Here is a 21,445-nt window from a genome sequence, read left to right as displayed (position 1 = left end):
TGCACTTTTCGGCTTGCTGCTGCTGCAATCCACGCGTTTTAGATCTGCATAACTCCACCTCTTTTAGCACAGTACCCTCAACCCCCGGCTGTTCCCACCCGCCTCAACACCGTTGGAAGGGAGGAGAACCAATTAAGGCGGGGGGGGGGGGGGTGGAACGGGCAGCTGTCTACCCTTAGCAGGAGGGTTGCTGATTAATTACCTCTCCTGCTGCTGCTGCTGGCTGTCCAGCAGCAGACTGAAGGTGGCTGCTGCTGTGCGCAGGTATATAAAGGCTCAGAGCCTATTATGACACGCGCAGCCAGCGTTCCATTGCCACATTCCGTCTACTGCAGGCGGGATACCTGGATGGCTGAATGTCACTGAGAAGCTCACAGAGACCGCCATAAGCAACAGTTTAAAAGAATGCCACAGACTAATCAACCAAACTTTTTGGGTTGGTTTCTCTTTTATAGTCTGCAGGCATTAAATGAAAGAAGTCAGTGTTCCAGCAGAGGGAGACAACGTTTCAGAAAAGGCATTGTAGCAAACCAAAAAAGAAATTTTAAGCGCAGCAGAGTAACCAGCTCACATACCTGTTAGCTCAGGTGAGTTTAAAAGGCTGCTGTTGATAACAAGGGCATTTGCTAAATAGATGGTGTGTGTGCAACAATATACTGAAAGGTCAATTATATTGTGCAGCTTATCTCACCACCTGTAGTTATTTAGGTGAAAGCTCCAAAATGCTTGCCTAATATGTCTGTTTATCCAAAAGGAAGTATAGAGGGAGAGCTAGATAGATAGCATTGCATTACATTACATTACATGGCAATGCAATGCACAGTTGCTGAAGTTGAACCAAAATGAGCTTGTCATCTGGCTTCTGCAACTTTTAACATGAAAAATCCAATGAGGAGAAGAAAAGCAAAGCCAAAGAGTCCATCCCAAAATCCGACAAACAAGCAAAATGAACAAAAAGCATTGAATTCAATTCTTTCTGATTTTAGAAACTGCATTAAAGAAGGGGTGCACCGGTCCTGGAGATACTGCAATACCAGGTCAATGCGTGGAGTGGACAGAGCAAGCTCTTTTTCCATCTCCCTGTTCTAAAAATCCATTTAATATATGGTCCCCAGATAGGGGACGTATCAGATATTAAACTGATAAGAACAGATACTACACTTGATCTTAGCCAAAAGGCCGAAAAGCGATAACCAGAATTGGTTTCCGACTACGGTGCCACCCAAGGATTCTGAAAAGTCCATTTGTGGAGATGGCCACCTGGACTCCCGTTAAGAAGACATGCTGTCAACCTCTAGATCCCTCACATGCCTGCACTTTTCGGCTTGCTGCTGCTGCAATCCACGCGTTTTAGATCTGCATAACTCCACCTCTTTTAGCACAGTACCCTCAACCCCCGGCTGTTCCCACCCGCCTCAACACCGTTGGAAGGGAGGAGAACCAATTAAGGCGGGGGGGGGGTGGAACGAGCAGCTGTCTACCCTTAGCAGGAGGGTTGCTGATTAATTACCTCTCCTGCTGCTGCTGCTGCTGGCTGTCCAGCAGCAGACTGAAGGTGGCTGCTGCTGTGCGCAGGTATATAAAGGCTCAGAGCCTATTATGACACGCGCAGCCAGCGTTCCATTGCCACATTCCGTCTACTGCAGGCGGGATACCTGGATGGCTGAATGTCACTGAGAAGCTCACAGAGACCGCCATAAGCAACAGTTTAAAAGAATGCCACAGACTAATCAACCAAACTTTTTGGGTTGGTTTCTCTTTTATAGTCTGCAGGCATTAAATGAAAGAAGTCAGTGTTCCAGCAGAGGGAGACAACGTTTCAGAAAAGGCATTGTAGCAAACCAAAAAAGAAATTTTAAGCGCAGCAGAGTAACCAGCTCACATACCTGTTAGCTCAGGTGAGTTTAAAAGGCTGCTGTTGATAACAAGGGCATTTGCTAAATAGATGGTGTGTGTGCAACAATATACTGAAAGGTCAATTATATTGTGCAGCTTATCTCACCACCTGTAGTTATTTAGGTGAAAGCTCCAAAATGCTTGCCTAATATGTCTGTTTATCCAAAAGGAAGTATAGAGGGAGAGCTAGATAGATAGCATTGCATTACATTACATTACATGGCAATGCAATGCACAGTTGTTGAAGTTGAACCAAAATGAGCTTGTCATCTGGCTTCTGCAACTTTTAACATGAAAAATCCAATGAGGAGAAGAAAAGCAAAGCCAAAGAGTCCATCCCAAAATCCGACAAACAAGCAAAATGAACAAAAAGCATTGAATTCAATTCTTTCTGATTTTAGAAACTGCATTAAAGAAGGGGTGCACCGGTCCTGGAGATACTGCAATACCAGGTCAATGCGTGGAGTGGACAGAGCAAGCTCTTTTTCCATCTCCCTGTTCTAAAAATCCATTTAATATATGGTCCCCAGATAGGGGACGTATCAGATATTAAACTGATAAGAACAGATACTACACTTGATCTTAGCCAAAAGGCCGAGAAGCGATAACCAGAATTGGTTTCCGACTACGGTGCCACCCAAGGATTCTGAAAAGTCCATTTGTGGAGATGGCCACCTGGACTCCCGTTAAGAAGACATGCTGTCAACCTCTAGATCCCTCACATGCCTGCACTTTTCGGCTTGCTGCTGCTGCAATCCACGCGTTTTAGATCTGCATAACTCCACCTCTTTTAGCACAGTACCCTCAACCCCCGGCTGTTCCCACCCGCCTCAACACCGTTGGAAGGGAGGAGAACCAATTAAGGCGGGGGGGGGGGGGTGGAACGAGCAGCTGTCTACCCTTAGCAGGAGGGTTGCTGATTAATTACCTCTCCTGCTGCTGCTGCTGCTGGCTGTCCAGCAGCAGACTGAAGGTGGCTGCTGCTGTGCGCAGGTATATAAAGGCTCAGAGCCTATTATGACACGCGCAGCCAGCGTTCCATTGCCACATTCCATCTACTGCAGGCGGGATACCTGGATGGCTGAATGTCACTGAGAAGCTCACAGAGACCGCCATAAGCAACAGTTTAAAAGGATGCCACAGACTAATCAACCAAACTTTTTGGGTTGGTTTCTCTTTTATAGTCTGCAGGCATTAAATGAAAGAAGTCAGTGTTCCAGCAGAGGGAGACAACGTTTCAGAAAAGGCATTGTAGCAAACCAAAAAAGAAATTTTAAGCGCAGCAGAGTAACCAGCTCACATACCTGTTAGCTCAGGTGAGTTTAAAAGGCTGCTGTTGATAACAAGGGCATTTGCTAAATAGATGGTGTGTGTGCAACAATATACTGAAAGGTCAATTATATTGTGCAGCTTATCTCACCACCTGTAGTTATTTAGGTGAAAGCTCCAAAATGCTTGCCTAATATGTCTGTTTATCCAAAAGGAAGTATAGAGGGAGAGCTAGATAGATAGCATTGCATTACATTACATTACATGGCAATGCAATGCAAAGTTGCTGAAGTTGAACCAAAATGAGCTTGTCATCTGGCTTCTGCAACTTTTAACATGAAAAATCCAATGAGGAGAAGAAAAGCAAAGCCAAAGAGTCCATCCCAAAATCCGACAAACAAGCAAAATGAACAAAAAGCATTGAATTCAATTCTTTCTGATTTTAGAAACTGCATTAAAGAAGGGGTGCACCGGTCCTGGAGATACTGCAATACCAGGTCAATGCGTGGAGTGGACAGAGCAAGCTCTTTTTCCATCTCCCTGTTCTAAAAATCCATTTAATATATGGTCCCCAGATAGGGGACGTATCAGATATTAAACTGATAAGAACAGATACTACACTTGATCTTAGCCAAAAGGCCGAGAAGCGATAACCAGAATTGGTTTCCGACTACGGTGCCACCCAAGGATTCTGAAAAGTCCATTTGTGGAGATGGCCACCTGGACTCCCGTTAAGAAGACATGCTGTCAACCTCTAGATCCCTCACATGCCTGCACTTTTCGGCTTGCTGCTGCTGCAATCCACGCGTTTTAGATCTGCATAACTCCACCTCTTTTAGCACAGTACCCTCAACCCCCGGCTGTTCCCACCCGCCTCAACACCGTTGGAAGGGAGGAGAACCAATTAAGGCGGGGGGGGGGGTGGAACGAGCAGCTGTCTACCCTTAGCAGGAGGGTTGCTGATTAATTACCTCTCCTGCTGCTGCTGCTGCTGGCTGTCCAGCAGCAGACTGAAGGTGGCTGCTGCTGTGCGCAGGTATACAAAGGCTCAGAGCCTATTATGACACGCGCAGCCAGCGTTCCATTGCCACATTCCGTCTACTGCAGGCGGGATACCTGGATGGCTGAATGTGACTGAGAAGCTCACAGAGACCGCCATAAGCAACAGTTTAAAAGAATGCCACAGACTAATCAACCAAACTTTTTGGGTTGGTTTCTCTTTTATAGTCTGCAGGCATTAAATGAGAGAAGTCAGTGTTCCAGCAGAGGGAGACAACGTTTCAGAAAAGGCATTGTAGCAAACCAAAAAATAAATTTTAAGCGCAGCAGAGTAACCAGCTCACATACCTGTTAGCTCAGGTGAGTTTAAAAGGCTGCTGTTGATAACAAGGGCATTTGCTAAATAGATGGTGTGTGTGCAACAATATACTGAAAGGTCAATTATATTGTGCAGCTTATCTCACCACCTGTAGTTATTTAGGTGAAAGCTCCAAAATGCTTGCCTAATATGTCTGTTTATCCAAAAGGAAGTATAGAGGGAGAGCTAGATAGATAGCATTGCATTACATTACATTACATGGCAATGCAATGCACAGTTGCTGAAGTTGAACCAAAATGAGCTTGTCATCTGGCTTCTGCAACTTTTAACATGAAAAATCCAATGAGGAGAAGAAAAGCAAAGCCAAAGAGTCCATCCCAAAATCCGACAAACAAGCAAAATGAACAAAAAGCATTGAATTCAATTCTTTCTGATTTTAGAAACTGCATTAAAGAAGGGGTGCACCGGTCCTGGAGATACTGCAATACCAGGTCAATGCGTGGAGTGGACAGAGCAAGCTCTTTTTCCATCTCCCTGTTCTAAAAATCCATTTAATATATGGTCCCCAGATAGGGGACGTATCAGATATTAAACTGATAAGAACAGATACTACACTTGATCTTAGCCAAAAGGCCGAGAAGCGATAACCAGAATTGGTTTCCGACTACGGTGCCACCCAAGGATTGTGAAAAGTCCATTTGTGGAGATGGCCACCTGGACTCCCGTTAAGAAGACATGCTGTCAACCTCTAGATCCCTCACATGCCTGCACTTTTCGGCTTGCTGCTGCTGCAATCCACGCGTTTTAGATCTGCATAACTCCACCTCTTTTAGCACAGTACCCTCAACCCCCGGCTGTTCCCACCCGCCTCAACACCGTTGGAAGGGAGGAGAACCAATTAAGGCGGGGGGGGGGGTGGAACGAGCAGCTGTCTACCCTTAGCAGGAGGGTTGCTGATTAATTACCTCTCCTGCTGCTGCTGCTGCTGGCTGTCCAGCAGCAGACTGAAGGTGGCTGCTGCTGTGCGCAGGTATATAAAGGCTCAGAGCCTATTATGACACGCGCAGCCAGCGTTCCATTGCCACATTCCGTCTACTGCAGGCGGGATACCTGGATGGCTGAATGTCACTGAGAAGCTCACAGAGACCGCCATAAGCAACAGTTTAAAAGAATGCCACAGACTAATCAACCAAACTTTTTGGGTTGGTTTCTCTTTTATAGACTGCAGGCATTAAATGAAAGAAGTCAGTGTTCCAGCAGAGGGAGACAACGTTTCAGAAAAGGCATTGTAGCAAACCAAAAAAGAAATTTTAAGCGCAGCAGAGTAACCAGCTCACATACCTGTTAGCTCAGGTGAGTTTAAAAGGCTGCTGTTGATAACAAGGGCATTTGCTAAATAGATGGTGTGTGTGCAACAATATACTGAAAGGTCAATTATATTGTGCAGCTTATCTCACCACCTGTAGTTATTTAGGTGAAAGCTCCAAAATGCTTGCCTAATATGTCTGTTTATCCAAAAGGAAGTATAGAGGGAGAGCTAGATAGATAGCATTGCATTACATTACATTACATGGCAATGCAATGCACAGTTGCTGAAGTTGAACCAAAATGAGCTTGTCATCTGGCTTCTGCAACTTTTAACATGAAAAATCCAATGAGGAGAAGAAAAGCAAAGCCAAAGAGTCCATCCCAAAATCCGACAAACAAGCAAAATGAACAAAAAGCATTGAATTCAATTCTTTCTGATTTTAGAAACTGCATTAAAGAAGGGGTGCACCGGTCCTGGAGATACTGCAATACCAGGTCAATGCGTGGAGTGGACAGAGCAAGCTCTTTTTCCATCTCCCTGTTCTAAAAATCCATTTAATATATGGTCCCCAGATAGGGGACGTATCAGATATTAAACTGATAAGAACAGATACTACACTTGATCTTAGCCAAAAGGCCGAGAAGCGATAACCAGAATTGGTTTCCGACTACGGTGCCACCCAAGGATTGTGAAAAGTCCATTTGTGCAGATGGCCACCTGGACTCCCGTTAAGAAGACATGCTGTCAACCTCTAGATCCCTCACATGCCTGCACTTTTCGGCTTGCTGCTGCTGCAATCCACGCGTTTTAGATCTGCATAACTCCACCTCTTTTAGCACAGTACCCTCAACCCCCGGCTGTTCCCACCCGCCTCAACACCGTTGGAAGGGAGGAGAACCAATTAAGGCGGGGGGGGGGGGGTGGAACGAGCAGCTGTCTACCCTTAGCAGGAGGGTTGCTGATTAATTACCTCTCCTGCTGCTGCTGCTGCTGGCTGTCCAGCAGCAGACTGAAGGTGGCTGCTGCTGTGCGCAGGTATATAAAGGCTCAGAGCCTATTATGACACGCGCAGCCAGCGTTCCATTGCCACATTCCGTCTACTGCAGGCGGGATACCTGGATGGCTGAATGTCACTGAGAAGCTCACAGAGACCGCCATAAGCAACAGTTTAAAAGAATGCCACAGACTAATCAACCAAACTTTTTGGGTTGGTTTCTCTTTTATAGTCTGCAGGCATTAAATGAAAGAAGTCAGTGTTCCAGCAGAGGGAGACAACGTTTCAGAAAAGGCATTGTAGCAAACCAAAAAAGAAATTTTAAGCGCAGCAGAGTAACCAGCTCACATACCTGTTAGCTCAGGTGAGTTTAAAAGGCTGCTGTTGATAACAAGGGCATTTGCTAAATAGATGGTGTGTGTGCAACAATATACTGAAAGGTCAATTATATTGTGCAGCTTATCTCACCACCTGTAGTTATTTAGGTGAAAGCTCCAAAATGCTTGCCTAATATGTCTGTTTATCCAAAAGGAAGTATAGAGGGAGAGCTAGATAGATAGCATTGCATTACATTACATTACATGGCAATGCAATGCACAGTTGCTGAAGTTGAACCAAAATGAGCTTGTCATCTGGCTTCTGCAACTTTTAACATGAAAAATCCAATGAGGAGAAGAAAAGCAAAGCCAAAGAGTCCATCCCAAAATCCGACAAACAAGCAAAATGAACAAAAAGCATTGAATTCAATTCTTTCTGATTTTAGAAACTGCATTAAAGAAGGGGTGCACCGGTCCTGGAGATACTGCAATACCAGGTCAATGCGTGGAGTGGACAGAGCAAGCTCTTTTTCCATCTCCCTGTTCTAAAAATCCATTTAATATATGGTCCCCAGATAGGGGACGTATCAGATATTAAACTGATAAGAACAGATACTACACTTGATCTTAGCCAAAAGGCCGAGAAGCGATAACCAGAATTGGTTTCCGACTACGGTGCCACCCAAGGATTCTGAAAAGTCCATTTGTGGAGATGGCCACCTGGACTCCCGTTAAGAAGACATGCTGTCAACCTCTAGATCCCTCACATGCCTGCACTTTTCGGCTTGCTGCTGCTGCAATCCACGCGTTTTAGATCTGCATAACTCCACCTCTTTTAGCACAGTACCCTCAACCCCCGGCTGTTCCCACCCGCCTCAACACCGTTGGAAGGGAGGAGAACCAATTAAGGCGGGGGGGGGGGGTGGAACGAGCAGCTGTCTACCCTTAGCAGGAGGGTTGCTGATTAATTACCTCTCCTGCTGCTGCTGCTGCTGGCTGTCCAGCAGCAGACTGAAGGTGGCTGCTGCTGTGCGCAGGTATATAAAGGCTCAGAGCCTATTATGACACGCGCAGCCAGCGTTCCATTGCCACATTCCGTCTACTGCAGGCGGGATACCTGGATGGCTGAATGTCACTGAGAAGCTCACAGAGACCGCCATAAGCAACAGTTTAAAAGAATGCCACAGACTAATCAACCAAACTTTTTGGGTTGGTTTCTCTTTTATAGTCTGCAGGCATTAAATGAAAGAAGTCAGTGTTCCAGCAGAGGGAGACAACGTTTCAGAAAAGGCATTGTAGCAAACCAAAAAAGAAATTTTAAGCGCAGCAGAGTAACCAGCTCACATACCTGTTAGCTCAGGTGAGTTTAAAAGGCTGCTGTTGATAACAAGGGCATTTGCTAAATAGATGGTGTGTGTGCAACAATATACTGAAAGGTCAATTATATTGTGCAGCTTATCTCACCACCTGTAGTTATTTAGGTGAAAGCTCCAAAATGCTTGCCTAATATGTCTGTTTATCCAAAAGGAAGTATAGAGGGAGAGCTAGATAGATAGCATTGCATTACATTACATTACATGGCAATGCAATGCACAGTTGCTGAAGTTGAACCAAAATGAGCTTGTCATCTGGCTTCTGCAACTTTTAACATGAAAAATCCAATGAGGAAAAGAAAAGCAAAGCCAAAGAGTCCATCCCAAAATCCGACAAACAAGCAAAATGAACAAAAAGCATTGAATTCAATTCTTTCTGATTTTAGAAACTGCATTAAAGAAGGGGTGCACCGGTCCTGGAGATACTGCAATACCAGGTCAATGCGTGGAGTGGACAGAGCAAGCTCTTTTTCCATCTCCCTGTTCTAAAAATCCATTTAATATATGGTCCCCAGATAGGGGACGTATCAGATATTAAACTGATAAGAACAGATACTACACTTGATCTTAGCCAAAAGGCCGAGAAGCGATAACCAGAATTGGTTTCCGACTACGGTGCCACCCAAGGATTCTGAAAAGTCCATTTGTGGAGATGGCCACCTGGACTCCCGTTAAGAAGACATGCTGTCAACCTCTAGATCCCTCACATGCCTGCACTTTTCGGCTTGCTGCTGCTGCAATCCACGCGTTTTAGATCTGCATAACTCCACCTCTTTTAGCACAGTACCCTCAACCCCCGGCTGTTCCCACCCGCCTCAACACCGTTGGAAGGGAGGAGAACCAATTAAGGCGGGGGGGGGGGTGGAACGAGCAGCTGTCTACCCTTAGCAGGAGGGTTGCTGATTAATTACCTCTCCTGCTGCTGCTGCTGGCTGTCCAGCAGCAGACTGAAGGTGGCTGCTGCTGTGCGCAGGTATATAAAGGCTCAGAGCCTATTATGACACGCGCAGCCAGCGTTCCATTGCCACATTCCGTCTACTGCAGGCGGGATACCTGGATGGCTGAATGTCACTGAGAAGCTCACAGAGACCGCCATAAGCAACAGTTTAAAAGAATGCCACAGACTAATCAACCAAACTTTTTGGGTTGGTTTCTCTTTTATAGTCTGCAGGCATTAAATGAAAGAAGTCAGTGTTCCAGCAGAGGGAGACAACGTTTCAGAAAAGGCATTGTAGCAAACCAAAAAAGAAATTTTAAGCGCAGCAGAGTAACCAGCTCACATACCTGTTAGCTCAGGTGAGTTTAAAAGGCTGCTGTTGATAACAAGGGCATTTGCTAAATAGATGGTGTGTGTGCAACAATATACTGAAAGGTCAATTATATTGTGCAGCTTATCTCACCACCTGTAGTTATTTAGGTGAAAGCTCCAAAATGCTTGCCTAATATGTCTGTTTATCCAAAAGGAAGTATAGAGGGAGAGCTAGATAGATAGCATTGCCTTACATTACATTACATGGCAATGCAATGCACAGTTGCTGAAGTTGAACCAAAATGAGCTTGTCATCTGGCTTCTGCAACTTTTAACATGAAAAATCCAATGAGGAGAAGAAAAGCAAAGCCAAAGAGTCCATCCCAAAATCCGACAAACAAGCAAAATGAACAAAAAGCATTGAATTCAATTCTTTCTAATTTTAGAAACTGCATTAAAGAAGGGGTGCACCGGTCCTGGAGATACTGCAATACCAGGTCAATGCGTGGAGTGGACAGAGCAAGCTCTTTTTCCATCTCCCTGTTCTAAAAATCCATTTAATATATGGTCCCCAGATAGGGGACGTATCAGATATTAAACTGATAAGAACAGATACTACACTTGATCTTAGCCAAAAGGCCGAGAAGCGATAACCAGAATTGGTTTCTGACTACGGTGCCACCCAAGGATTCTGAAAAGTCCATTTGTGGAGATGGCCACCTGGACTCCCGTTAAGAAGACATGCTGTCAACCTCTAGATCCCTCACATGCCTGCACTTTTCGGCTTGCTGCTGCTGCAATCCACGCGTTTTAGATCTGCATAACTCCACCTCTTTTAGCACAGTACCCTCAACCCCCGGCTGTTCCCACCCGCCTCAACACCGTTGGAAGGGAGGAGAACCAATTAAGGCGGGGGGGGGGTGGAACGAGCAGCTGTCTACCCTTAGCAGGAGGGTTGCTGATTAATTACCTCTCCTGCTGCTGCTGCTGCTGGCTGTCCAGCAGCAGACTGAAGGTGGCTGCTGCTGTGCGCAGGTATATAAAGGCTCAGAGCCTATTATGACACGCGCAGCCAGCGTTCCATTGCCACATTCCGTCTACTGCAGGCGGGATACCTGGATGGCTGAATGTCACTGAGAAGCTCACAGAGACCGCCATAAGCAACAGTTTAAAAGAATGCCACAGACTAATCAACCAAACTTTTTGGGTTGGTTTCTCTTTTATAGTCTGCAGGCATTAAATGAAAGAAGTCAGTGTTCCAGCAGAGGGAGACAACGTTTCAGAAAAGGCATTGTAGCAAACCAAAAAAGAAATTTTAAGCGCAGCAGAGTAACCAGCTCACATACCTGTTAGCTCAGGTGAGTTTAAAAGGCTGCTGTTGATAACAAGGGCATTTGCTAAATAGATGGTGTGTGTGCAACAATATACTGAAAGGTCAATTATATTGTGCAGCTTATCTCACCACCTGTAGTTATTTAGGTGAAAGCTCCAAAATGCTTGCCTAATATGTCTGTTTATCCAAAAGGAAGTATAGAGGGAGAGCTAGATAGATAGCATTGCATTACATTACATTACATGGCAATGCAATGCACAGTTGCTGAAGTTGAACCAAAATGAGCTTGTCATCTGGCTTCTGCAACTTTTAACATGAAAAATCCAATGAGGAGAAGAAAAGCAAAGCCAAAGAGTCCATCCCAAAATCCGACAAACAAGCAAAATGAACAAAAAGCATTGAATTCAATTCTTTCTAATTTTAGAAACTGCATTAAAGAAGGGGTGCACCGGTCCTGGAGATACTGCAATACCAGGTCAATGCGTGGAGTGGACAGAGCAAGCTCTTTTTCCATCTCCCTGTTCTAAAAATCCATTTAATATATGGTCCCCAGATAGGGGACGTATCAGATATTAAACTGATAAGAACAGATACTACACTTGATCTTAGCCAAAAGGCCGAGAAGCGATAACCAGAATTGGTTTCTGACTACGGTGCCACCCAAGGATTCTGAAAAGTCCATTTGTGGAGATGGCCACCTGGACTCCCGTTAAGAAGACACGCTGTCAACCTCTAGATCCCTCACATGCCTGCACTTTTCGGCTTGCTGCTGCTGCAATCCACGCGTTTTAGATCTGCATAACTCCACCTCTTTTAGCACAGTACCCTCAACCCCCGGCTGTTCCCACCCGCCTCAACACCGTTGGAAGGGAGGAGAACCAATTAAGGCGGGGGGGGGGTGGAACGAGCAGCTGTCTACCCTTAGCAGGAGGGTTGCTGATTAATTACCTCTCCTGCTGCTGCTGCTGCTGGCTGTCCAGCAGCAGACTGAAGGTGGCTGCTGCTGTGCGCAGGTATATAAAGGCTCAGAGCCTATTATGACACGCGCAGCCAGCGTTCCATTGCCACATTCCGTCTACTGCAGGCGGGATACCTGGATGGCTGAATGTCACTGAGAAGCTCACAGAGACCGCCATAAGCAACAGTTTAAAAGAATGCCACAGACTAATCAACCAAACTTTTTGGGTTGGTTTCTCTTTTATAGTCTGCAGGCATTAAATGAAAGAAGTCAGTGTTCCAGCAGAGGGAGACAACGTTTCAGAAAAGGCATTGTAGCAAACCAAAAAAGAAATTTTAAGCGCAGCAGAGTAACCAGCTCACATACCTGTTAGCTCAGGTGAGTTTAAAAGGCTGCTGTTGATAACAAGGGCATTTGCTAAATAGATGGTGTGTGTGCAACAATATACTGAAAGGTCAATTATATTGTGCAGCTTATCTCACCACCTGTAGTTATTTAGGTGAAAGCTCCAAAATGCTTGCCTAATATGTCTGTTTATCCAAAAGGAAGTATAGAGGGAGAGCTAGATAGATAGCATTGCATTACATTACATTACATGGCAATGCAATGCACAGTTGCTGAAGTTGAACCAAAATGAGCTTGTCATCTGGCTTCTGCAACTTTTAACATGAAAAATCCAATGAGGAGAAGAAAAGCAAAGCCAAAGAGTCCATCCCAAAATCCGACAAACAAGCAAAATGAACAAAAAGCATTGAATTCAATTCTTTCTGATTTTAGAAACTGCATTAAAGAAGGGGTGCACCGGTCCTGGAGATACTGCAATACCAGGTCAATGCGTGGAGTGGACAGAGCAAGCTCTTTTTCCATCTCCCTGTTCTAAAAATCCATTTAATATATGGTCCCCAGATAGGGGACGTATCAGATATTAAACTGATAAGAACAGATACTACACTTGATCTTAGCCAAAAGGCCGAGAAGCGATAACCAGAATTGGTTTCCGACTACGGTGCCACCCAAGGATTCTGAAAAGTCCATTTGTGGAGATGGCCACCTGGACTCCCGTTAAGAAGACATGCTGTCAACCTCTAGATCCCTCACATGCCTGCACTTTTCGGCTTGCTGCTGCTGCAATCCACGCGTTTTAGATCTGCATAACTCCACCTCTTTTAGCACAGTACCCTCAACCCCCGGCTGTTCCCACCCGCCTCAACACCGTTGGAAGGGAGGAGAACCAATTAAGGCGGGGGGGGGGGGGGTGGAACGAGCAGCTGTCTACCCTTAGCAGGAGGGTTGCTGATTAATTACCTCTCCTGCTGCTGCTGCTGCTGGCTGTCCAGCAGCAGACTGAAGGTGGCTGCTGCTGTGCGCAGGTATATAAAGGCTCAGAGCCTATTATGACACGCGCAGCCAGCGTTCCATTGCCACATTCCGTCTACTGCAGGCGGGATACCTGGATGGCTGAATGTCACTGAGAAGCTCACAGAGACCGCCATAAGCAACAGTTTAAAAGAATGCCACAGACTAATCAACCAAACTTTTTGGGTTGGTTTCTCTTTTATAGTCTGCAGGCATTAAATGAAAGAAGTCAGTGTTCCAGCAGAGGGAGACAACGTTTCAGAAAAGGCATTGTAGCAAACCAAAAAAGAAATTTTAAGCGCAGCAGAGTAACCAGCTCACATACCTGTTAGCTCAGGTGAGTTTAAAAGGCTGCTGTTGATAACAAGGGCATTTGCTAAATAGATGGTGTGTGTGCAACAATATACTGAAAGGTCAATTATATTGTGCAGCTTATCTCACCACCTGTAGTTATTTAGGTGAAAGCTCCAAAATGCTTGCCTAATATGTCTGTTTATCCAAAAGGAAGTATAGAGGGAGAGCTAGATAGATAGCATTGCATTACATTACATTACATGGCAATGCAATGCACAGTTGCTGAAGTTGAACCAAAATGAGCTTGTCATCTGGCTTCTGCAACTTTTAACATGAAAAATCCAATGAGGAGAAGAAAAGCAAAGCCAAAGAGTCCATCCCAAAATCCGACAAACAAGCAAAATGAACAAAAAGCATTGAATTCAATTCTTTCTGATTTTAGAAACTGCATTAAAGAAGGGGTGCACCGGTCCTGGAGATACTGCAATACCAGGTCAATGCGTGGAGTGGACAGAGCAAGCTCTTTTTCCATCTCCCTGTTCTAAAAATCCATTTAATATATGGTCCCCAGATAGGGGACGTATCAGATATTAAACTGATAAGAACAGATACTACACTTGATCTTAGCCAAAAGGCCGAGAAGCGATAACCAGAATTGGTTTCCGACTACGGTGCCACCCAAGGATTCTGAAAAGTCCATTTGTGGAGATGGCCACCTGGACTCCCGTTAAGAAGACATGCTGTCAACCTCTAGATCCCTCACATGCCTGCACTTTTCGGCTTGCTGCTGCTGCAATCCACGCGTTTTAGATCTGCATAACTCCACCTCTTTTAGCACAGTACCCTCAACCCCCGGCTGTTCCCACCCGCCTCAACACCGTTGGAAGGGAGGAGAACCAATTAAGGCGGGGGGGGGGGTGGAACGAGCAGCTGTCTACCCTTAGCAGGAGGGTTGCTGATTATTTACCTCTCCTGCTGCTGCTGCTGCTGGCTGTCCAGCAGCAGACTGAAGGTGGCTGCTGCTGTGCGCAGGTATATAAAGGCTCAGAGCCTATTATGACACGCGCAGCCAGCGTTCCATTGCCCCATTCCGTCTACTGCAGGCGGGATACCTGGATGGCTGAATGTCACTAAGAAGCTCACAGAGACCGCCATAAGCAACAGTTTAAAAGAATGCCACAGACTAATCAACCAAACTTTTTGGGTTGGTTTCTCTTTTATAGTCTGCAGGCATTAAATGAAAGAAGTCAGTGTTCCAGCAGAGGGAGACAACGTTTCAGAAAAGGCATTGTAGCAAACCAAAAAAGAAATTTTAAGCGCAGCAGAGTAACCAGCTCACATACCTGTTAGCTCAGGTGAGTTTAAAAGGCTGCTGTTGATAACAAGGGCATTTGCTAAATAGATGGTGTGTGTGCAACAATATACTGAAAGGTCAATTATATTGTGCAGCTTATCTCACCACCTGTAGTTATTTAGGTGAAAGCTCCAAAATGCTTGCCTAATATGTCTGTTTATCCAAAAGGAAGTATAGAGGGAGAGCTAGATAGATAGCATTGCATTACATTACATTACATGGCAATGCAATGCACAGTTGCTGAAGTTGAACCAAAATGAGCTTGTCATCTGGCTTCTGCAACTTTTAACATGAAAAATCCAATGAGGAGAAGAAAAGCAAAGCCAAAGAGTCCATCCCAAAATCCGACAAACAAGCAAAATGAACAAAAAGCATTGAATTCAATTCTTTCTGATTTTAGAAACTGCATTAAAGAAGGGGTGCACCGGTCCTGGAGATACTGCAATACCAGGTCAATGCGTGGAGTGGACAGAGCAAGCTCTTTTTCCATCTCCCTGTTCTAAAAATCCATTTAATATATGGTCCCCAGATAGGGGACGTATCAGATATTAAACTGATAAGAACAGATACTACACTTGATCTTAGCCAAAAGGCCGAGAAGCGATAACCAGAATTGGTTTCCGACTACGGTGCCACCCAAGGATTCTGAAAAGTCCATTTGTGGAGATGGCCACCTGGACTCCCGTTAAGAAGACATGCTGTCAACCTCTAGATCCCTCACATGCCTGCACTTTTCGGCTTGCTGCTGCTGCAATCCACGCGTTTTAGATCTGCATAACTCCACCTCTTTTAGCACAGTACCCTCAACCCCCGGCTGTTCCCACCCGCCTCAACACCGTTGGAAGGGAGGAGAACCAATTAAGGCGGGGGGGGGGGGTGGAACGAGCAGCTGTCTACCCTTAGCAGGAGGGTTGCTGATTAATTACCTCTCCTGCTGCTGCTGCTGCTGGCTGTCCAGCAGCAGACTGAAGGTGGCTGCTGCTGTGCGCAGGTATATAAAGGCTCAGAGCCTATTATGACACGCGCAGCCAGCGTTCCATTGCCACATTCCGTCTACTGCAGGCGGGATACCTGGATGGCTGAATGTCACTGAGAAGCTCACAGAGACCGCCATAAGCAACAGTTTAAAAGAATGCCACAGACTAATCAACCAAACTTTTTGGGTTGGTTTCTCTTTTATAGTCTGCAGGCATTAAATGAAAGAAGTCAGTGTTCCAGCAGAGGGAGACAACGTTTCAGAAAAGGCATTGTAGCAAACCAAAAAAGAAATTTTAAGCGCAGCAGAGTAACCAGCTCACATACCTGTTAGCTCAGGTGAGTTTAAAAGGCTGCTGTTGATAACAAGGGCATTTGCTAAATAGATGGTGTGTGTGCAACAATATACTGAAAGGTCAATTATATTGTGCAGCTTATCTCACCACCTGTAGTTATTTAGGTGAAAGCTCCAAAATGCTTGCCTAATATGTCTGTTTATCCAAAAGGAAGTATAGAGGGAGAGCTAGATAGATAGCATTGCATTACATTACATTACATGGCAATGCAATGCACAGTTGCTGAAGTTGAACCAAAATGAGCTTGTCATCTGGCTTCTGCAACTTTTAACATGAAAAATCCAATGAGGAGAAGAAAAGCAAAGCCAAAGAGTCCATCCCAAAATCCGACAAACAAGCAAAATGAACAAAAAGCATTGAATTCAATTCTTTCTGATTTTAGAAACTGCATTAAAGAAGGGGTGCACCGGTCCTGGAGATACTGCAATACCAGGTCAATGCGTGGAGTGGACAGAGCAAGCTCTTTTTCCATCTCCCTGTTCTAAAAATCCATTTAATATATGGTCCCCAGATAGGGGACGTATCAGATATTAAACTGATAAGAACAGATACTACACTTGATCTTAGCCAAAAGGCCGAGAAGCGATAACCAGAATTGGTTTCCGACTACGGTGCCACCCAAGGATTCTGAAAAGTCCATTTGTGGAGATGGCCACCTGGACTCCCGTTAAGAAGACATGCTGTCAACCTCTAGATCCCTCACATGCCTGCACTTTTCGGCTTGCTGCTGCTGCAATCCACGCGTTTTAGATCTGCATAACTCCACCTCTTTTAGCACAGTACCCTCAACCCCCGGCTGTTCCCACCCGCCTCAACACCGTTGGAAGGGAGGAGAACCAATTAAGGCGGGGGGGGGGGTGGAACGAGCAGCTGTCTACCCTTAGCAGGAGGGTTGCTGATTATTTACCTCTCCTGCTGCTGCTGCTGCTGGCTGTCCAGCAGCAGACTGAAGGTGGCTGCTGCTGTGCGCAGGTATATAAAGGCTCAGAGCCTATTATGACACGCGCAGCCAGCGTTCCATTGCCCCATTCCGTCTACTGCAGGCGGGATACCTGGATGGCTGAATGTCACTGAGAAGCTCACAGAGACCGCCATAAGCAACAGTTTAAAAGAATGCCACAGACTAATCAACCAAACTTTTTGGGTTGGTTTCTCTTTTATAGTCTGCAGGCATTAAATGAAAGAAGTCAGTGTTCCAGCAGAGGGAGACAACGTTTCAGAAAAGGCATTGTAGCAAACCAAAAAAGAAATTTTAAGCGCAGCAGAGTAACCAGCTCACATACCTGTTAGCTCAGGTGAGTTTAAAAGGCTGCTGTTGATAACAAGGGCATTTGCTAAATAGATGGTGTGTGTGCAACAATATACTGAAAGGTCAATTATATTGTGCAGCTTATCTCACCACCTGTAGTTATTTAGGTGAAAGCTCCAAAATGCTTGCCTAATATGTCTGTTTATCCAAAAGGAAGTATAGAGGGAGAGCTAGATAGATAGCATTGCATTACATTACATTACATGGCAATGCAATGCACAGTTGCTGAAGTTGAACCAAAATGAGCTTGTCATCTGGCTTCTGCAACTTTTAACATGAAAAATCCAATGAGGAGAAGAAAAGCAAAGCCAAAGAGTCCATCCCAAAATCCGACAAACAAGCAAAATGAACAAAAAGCATTGAATTCAATTCTTTCTGATTTTAGAAACTGCATTAAAGAAGGGGTGCACCGGTCCTGGAGATACTGCAATACCAGGTCAATGCGTGGAGTGGACAGAGCAAGCTCTTTTTCCATCTCCCTGTTCTAAAAATCCATTTAATATATGGTCCCCAGATAGGGGACGTATCAGATATTAAACTGATAAGAACAGATACTACACTTGATCTTAGCCAAAAGGCCGAGAAGCGATAACCAGAATTGGTTTCCGACTACGGTGCCACCCAAGGATTCTGAAAAGTCCATTTGTGGAGATGGCCACCTGGACTCCCGTTAAGAAGACATGCTGTCAACCTCTAGATCCCTCACATGCCTGCACTTTTCGGCTTGCTGCTGCTGCAATCCACGCGTTTTAGATCTGCATAACTCCACCTCTTTTAGCACAGTACCCTCAACCCCCGGCTGTTCCCACCCGCCTCAACACCGTTGGAAGGGAGGAGAACCAATTAAGGCGGGGGGGGGGGGTGGAACGAGCAGCTGTCTACCCTTAGCAGGAGGGTTGCTGATTAATTACCTCTCCTGCTGCTGCTGCTGCTGGCTGTCCAGCAGCAGACTGAAGGTGGCTGCTGCTGTGCGCAGGTATATAAAGGCTCAGAGCCTATTATGACACGCGCAGCCAGCGTTCCATTGCCACATTCCGTCTACTGCAGGCGGGATACCTGGATGGCTGAATGTCACTGAGAAGCTCACAGAGACCGCCATAAGCAACAGTTTAAAAGAATGCCACAGACTAATCAACCAAACTTTTTGGGTTGGTTTCTCTTTTATAGTCTGCAGGCATTAAATGAAAGAAGTCAGTGTTCCAGCAGAGGGAGACAACGTTTCAGAAAAGGCATTGTAGCAAACCAAAAAAGAAATTTTAAGCGCAGCAGAGTAACCAGCTCACATACCTGTTAGCTCAGGTGAGTTTAAAAGGCTGCTGTTGATAACAAGGGCATTTGCTAAATAGATGGTGTGTGTGCAACAATATACTGAAAGGTCAATTATATTGTGCAGCTTATCTCACCACCTGTAGTTATTTAGGTGAAAGCTCCAAAATGCTTGCCTAATATGTCTGTTTATCCTAAAGGAAGTATAGAGGGAGAGCTAGATAGATAGCATTGCATTACATTACATTACATGGCAATGCAATGCACAGTTGCTGAAGTTGAACCAAAATGAGCTTGTCATCTGGCTTCTGCAACTTTTAACATGAAAAATCCAATGAGGAGAAGAAAAGCAAAGCCAAAGAGTCCATCCCAAAATCCGACAAACAAGCAAAATGAACAAAAAGCATTGAATTCAATTCTTTCTGATTTTAGAAACTGCATTAAAGAAGGGGTGCACCGGTCCTGGAGATACTGCAATACCAGGTCAATGCGTGGAGTGGACAGAGCAAGCTCTTTTTCCATCTCCCTGTTCTAAAAATCCATTTAATATATGGTCCCCAGATAGGGGACGTATCAGATATTAAACTGATAAGAACAGATACTACACTTGATCTTAGCCAAAAGGCCGAGAAGCGATAACCAGAATTGGTTTCCGACTACGGTGCCACCCAAGGATTCTGAAAAGTCCATTTGTGGAGATGGCCACCTGGACTCCCGTTAAGAAGACATGCTGTCAACCTCTAGATCCCTCACATGCCTGCACTTTTCGGCTTGCTGCTGCTGCAATCCACGCGTTTTAGATCTGCATAACTCCACCTCTTTTAGCACAGTACCCTCAACCCCCGGCTGTTCCCACCCGCCTCAACACCGTTGGAAGGGAGGAGAACCAATTAAGGCGGGGGGGGGGGTGGAACGAGCAGCTGTCTACCCTTAGCAGGAGGGTTGCTGATTAATTACCTCTCCTGCTGCTGCTGGCTGTCCAGCAGCAGACTGAAGGTGGCTGCTGCTGTGCGCAGGTATATAAAGGCTCAGAGCCTATTATGACACGCGCAGCCAGCGTTCCATTGCCCCATTCCGTCTACTGCAGGCGGGATACCTGGATGGCTGAATGTCACTGAGAAGCTCACAGAGACCGCCATAAGCAACAGTTTAAAAGAATGCCACAGACTAATCAACCAAACTTTTTGGGTTGGTTTCTCTTTTATAGTCTGCAGGCATTAAATGAAAGAAGTCAGTGTTCCAGCAGAGGGAGACAACGTTTCAGAAAAGGCATTGTAGCAAACCAAAAAAGAAATTTTAAGCGCAGCAGAGTAACCAGCTCACATACCTGTTAGCTCAGGTGAGTTTAAAAGGCTGCTGTTGATAACAAGGGCATTTGCTAAATAGATGGTGTGTGTGCAACAATATACTGAAAGGTCAATTATATTGTGCAGCTTATCTCACCACCTGTAGTTATTTAGGTGAAAGCTCCAAAATGCTTGCCTAATATGTCTGTTTATCCAAAAGGAAGTATAGAGGGAGAGCTAGATAGATAGCATTGCATTACATTACATTACATGGCAATGCAATGCACAGTTGCTGAAGTTGAACCAAAATGAGCTTGTCATCTGGCTTCTGCAACTTTTAACATGAAAAATCCAATGAGGAGAAGAAAAGCAAAGCCAAAGAGTCCATCCCAAAATCCGACAAACAAGCAAAATGAACAAAAAGCATTGAATTCAATTCTTTCTGATTTTAGAAACTGCATTAAAGAAGGGGTACACCGGTCCTGGAGATACTGCAATACCAGGTCAATGCGTGGAGTGGACAGAGCAAGCTCTTTTTCCATCTCCCTGTTCTAAAAATCCATTTAATATATGGTCCCCAGATAGGGGACGTATCAGATATTAAACTGATAAGAACAGATACTACACTTGATCTTAGCCAAAAGGCCGAGAAGCGATAACCAGAATTGGTTTCCGACTACGGTGCCACCCAAGGATTCTGAAAAGTCCATTTGTGGAGATGGCCACCTGGACTCCCGTTAAGAAGACATGCTGTCAACCTCTAGATCCCTCACATGCCTGCACTTTTCGGCTTGCTGCTGCTGCAATCCACGCGTTTTAGATCTGCATAACTCCACCTCTTTTAGCACAGTACCCTCAACCCCCGGCTGTTCCCACCCGCCTCAACACCGTTGGAAGGGAGGAGAACCAATTAAGGCGGGGGGGGGGGGTGGAACGAGCAGCTGTCTACCCTTAGCAGGAGGGTTGCTGATTAATTACCTCTCCTGCTGCTGCTGCTGGCTGTCCAGCAGCAGACTGAAGGTGGCTGCTGCTGTGCGCAGGTATATAAAGGCTCAGAGCCTATTATGACACGCGCAGCCAGCGTTCCATTGCCCCATTCCGTCTACTGCAGGCGGGATACCTGGATGGCTGAATGTCACTGAGAAGCTCACAGAGACCGCCATAAGCAACAGTTTAAAAGAATGCCACAGACTAATCAACCAAACTTTTTGGGTTGGTTTCTCTTTTATAGTC

At 45.4% G+C, this 21,445-nt stretch overlaps 16 non-coding genes across 16 annotated transcripts; all 16 read right to left on the bottom strand.

The window, feature by feature from the left end:
* Positions 1–1,000: 1,000 nt before the first annotated feature.
* On the bottom strand, positions 1,001–1,191 carry LOC141200605 (U2 spliceosomal RNA). The gene has a single exon (XR_012272321.1). It is a non-coding gene; the product is annotated as a U2 spliceosomal RNA (small nuclear RNA).
* Positions 1,192–2,311: 1,120 nt separating this feature from the next.
* LOC141199967 (U2 spliceosomal RNA) lies at positions 2,312–2,502 on the bottom strand. Its single transcript, XR_012271706.1, has one exon. It is a non-coding gene; the product is annotated as a U2 spliceosomal RNA (small nuclear RNA).
* A 1,123-nt stretch (positions 2,503–3,625) lies between these two features.
* LOC141199966 (U2 spliceosomal RNA) lies at positions 3,626–3,816 on the bottom strand. The gene has a single exon (XR_012271705.1). It is a non-coding gene; the product is annotated as a U2 spliceosomal RNA (small nuclear RNA).
* Positions 3,817–4,937: 1,121 nt separating this feature from the next.
* LOC141199965 (U2 spliceosomal RNA) lies at positions 4,938–5,128 on the bottom strand. The gene has a single exon (XR_012271704.1). It is a non-coding gene; the product is annotated as a U2 spliceosomal RNA (small nuclear RNA).
* A 1,121-nt stretch (positions 5,129–6,249) lies between these two features.
* Positions 6,250–6,440, bottom strand: LOC141199964 (U2 spliceosomal RNA). The gene has a single exon (XR_012271703.1). It is a non-coding gene; the product is annotated as a U2 spliceosomal RNA (small nuclear RNA).
* Positions 6,441–7,563: 1,123 nt separating this feature from the next.
* On the bottom strand, positions 7,564–7,754 carry LOC141199963 (U2 spliceosomal RNA). The gene has a single exon (XR_012271702.1). It is a non-coding gene; the product is annotated as a U2 spliceosomal RNA (small nuclear RNA).
* A 1,122-nt stretch (positions 7,755–8,876) lies between these two features.
* Positions 8,877–9,067, bottom strand: LOC141199961 (U2 spliceosomal RNA). Its single transcript, XR_012271700.1, has one exon. It is a non-coding gene; the product is annotated as a U2 spliceosomal RNA (small nuclear RNA).
* Positions 9,068–10,185: 1,118 nt separating this feature from the next.
* Positions 10,186–10,376, bottom strand: LOC141199960 (U2 spliceosomal RNA). Its single transcript, XR_012271699.1, has one exon. It is a non-coding gene; the product is annotated as a U2 spliceosomal RNA (small nuclear RNA).
* A 1,120-nt stretch (positions 10,377–11,496) lies between these two features.
* Positions 11,497–11,687, bottom strand: LOC141199959 (U2 spliceosomal RNA). Its single transcript, XR_012271698.1, has one exon. It is a non-coding gene; the product is annotated as a U2 spliceosomal RNA (small nuclear RNA).
* Positions 11,688–12,807: 1,120 nt separating this feature from the next.
* Positions 12,808–12,998, bottom strand: LOC141199958 (U2 spliceosomal RNA). Its single transcript, XR_012271697.1, has one exon. It is a non-coding gene; the product is annotated as a U2 spliceosomal RNA (small nuclear RNA).
* Positions 12,999–14,122: 1,124 nt separating this feature from the next.
* LOC141199957 (U2 spliceosomal RNA) lies at positions 14,123–14,313 on the bottom strand. Its single transcript, XR_012271696.1, has one exon. It is a non-coding gene; the product is annotated as a U2 spliceosomal RNA (small nuclear RNA).
* A 1,121-nt stretch (positions 14,314–15,434) lies between these two features.
* LOC141199955 (U2 spliceosomal RNA) lies at positions 15,435–15,625 on the bottom strand. Its single transcript, XR_012271694.1, has one exon. It is a non-coding gene; the product is annotated as a U2 spliceosomal RNA (small nuclear RNA).
* Positions 15,626–16,747: 1,122 nt separating this feature from the next.
* Positions 16,748–16,938, bottom strand: LOC141199954 (U2 spliceosomal RNA). Its single transcript, XR_012271693.1, has one exon. It is a non-coding gene; the product is annotated as a U2 spliceosomal RNA (small nuclear RNA).
* Positions 16,939–18,059: 1,121 nt separating this feature from the next.
* LOC141199953 (U2 spliceosomal RNA) lies at positions 18,060–18,250 on the bottom strand. Its single transcript, XR_012271692.1, has one exon. It is a non-coding gene; the product is annotated as a U2 spliceosomal RNA (small nuclear RNA).
* Positions 18,251–19,372: 1,122 nt separating this feature from the next.
* Positions 19,373–19,563, bottom strand: LOC141199952 (U2 spliceosomal RNA). The gene has a single exon (XR_012271691.1). It is a non-coding gene; the product is annotated as a U2 spliceosomal RNA (small nuclear RNA).
* A 1,115-nt stretch (positions 19,564–20,678) lies between these two features.
* LOC141200417 (U2 spliceosomal RNA) lies at positions 20,679–20,869 on the bottom strand. The gene has a single exon (XR_012272138.1). It is a non-coding gene; the product is annotated as a U2 spliceosomal RNA (small nuclear RNA).
* Positions 20,870–21,445: the final 576 nt, after the last annotated feature.

This window comes from Phyllobates terribilis, unplaced genomic scaffold (genome assembly GCF_046119375.1).
Source record: "Phyllobates terribilis strain yellow unplaced genomic scaffold, ASM4611937v1 Scaffold_108__1_contigs__length_5656254, whole genome shotgun sequence".
NCBI lineage: Eukaryota > Metazoa > Chordata > Amphibia > Anura > Dendrobatidae > Phyllobates > Phyllobates terribilis.
The sequence above is the reverse complement of the archived record's forward strand: the minus strand, read 5'-3'. Positions and strand labels throughout refer to the sequence as shown.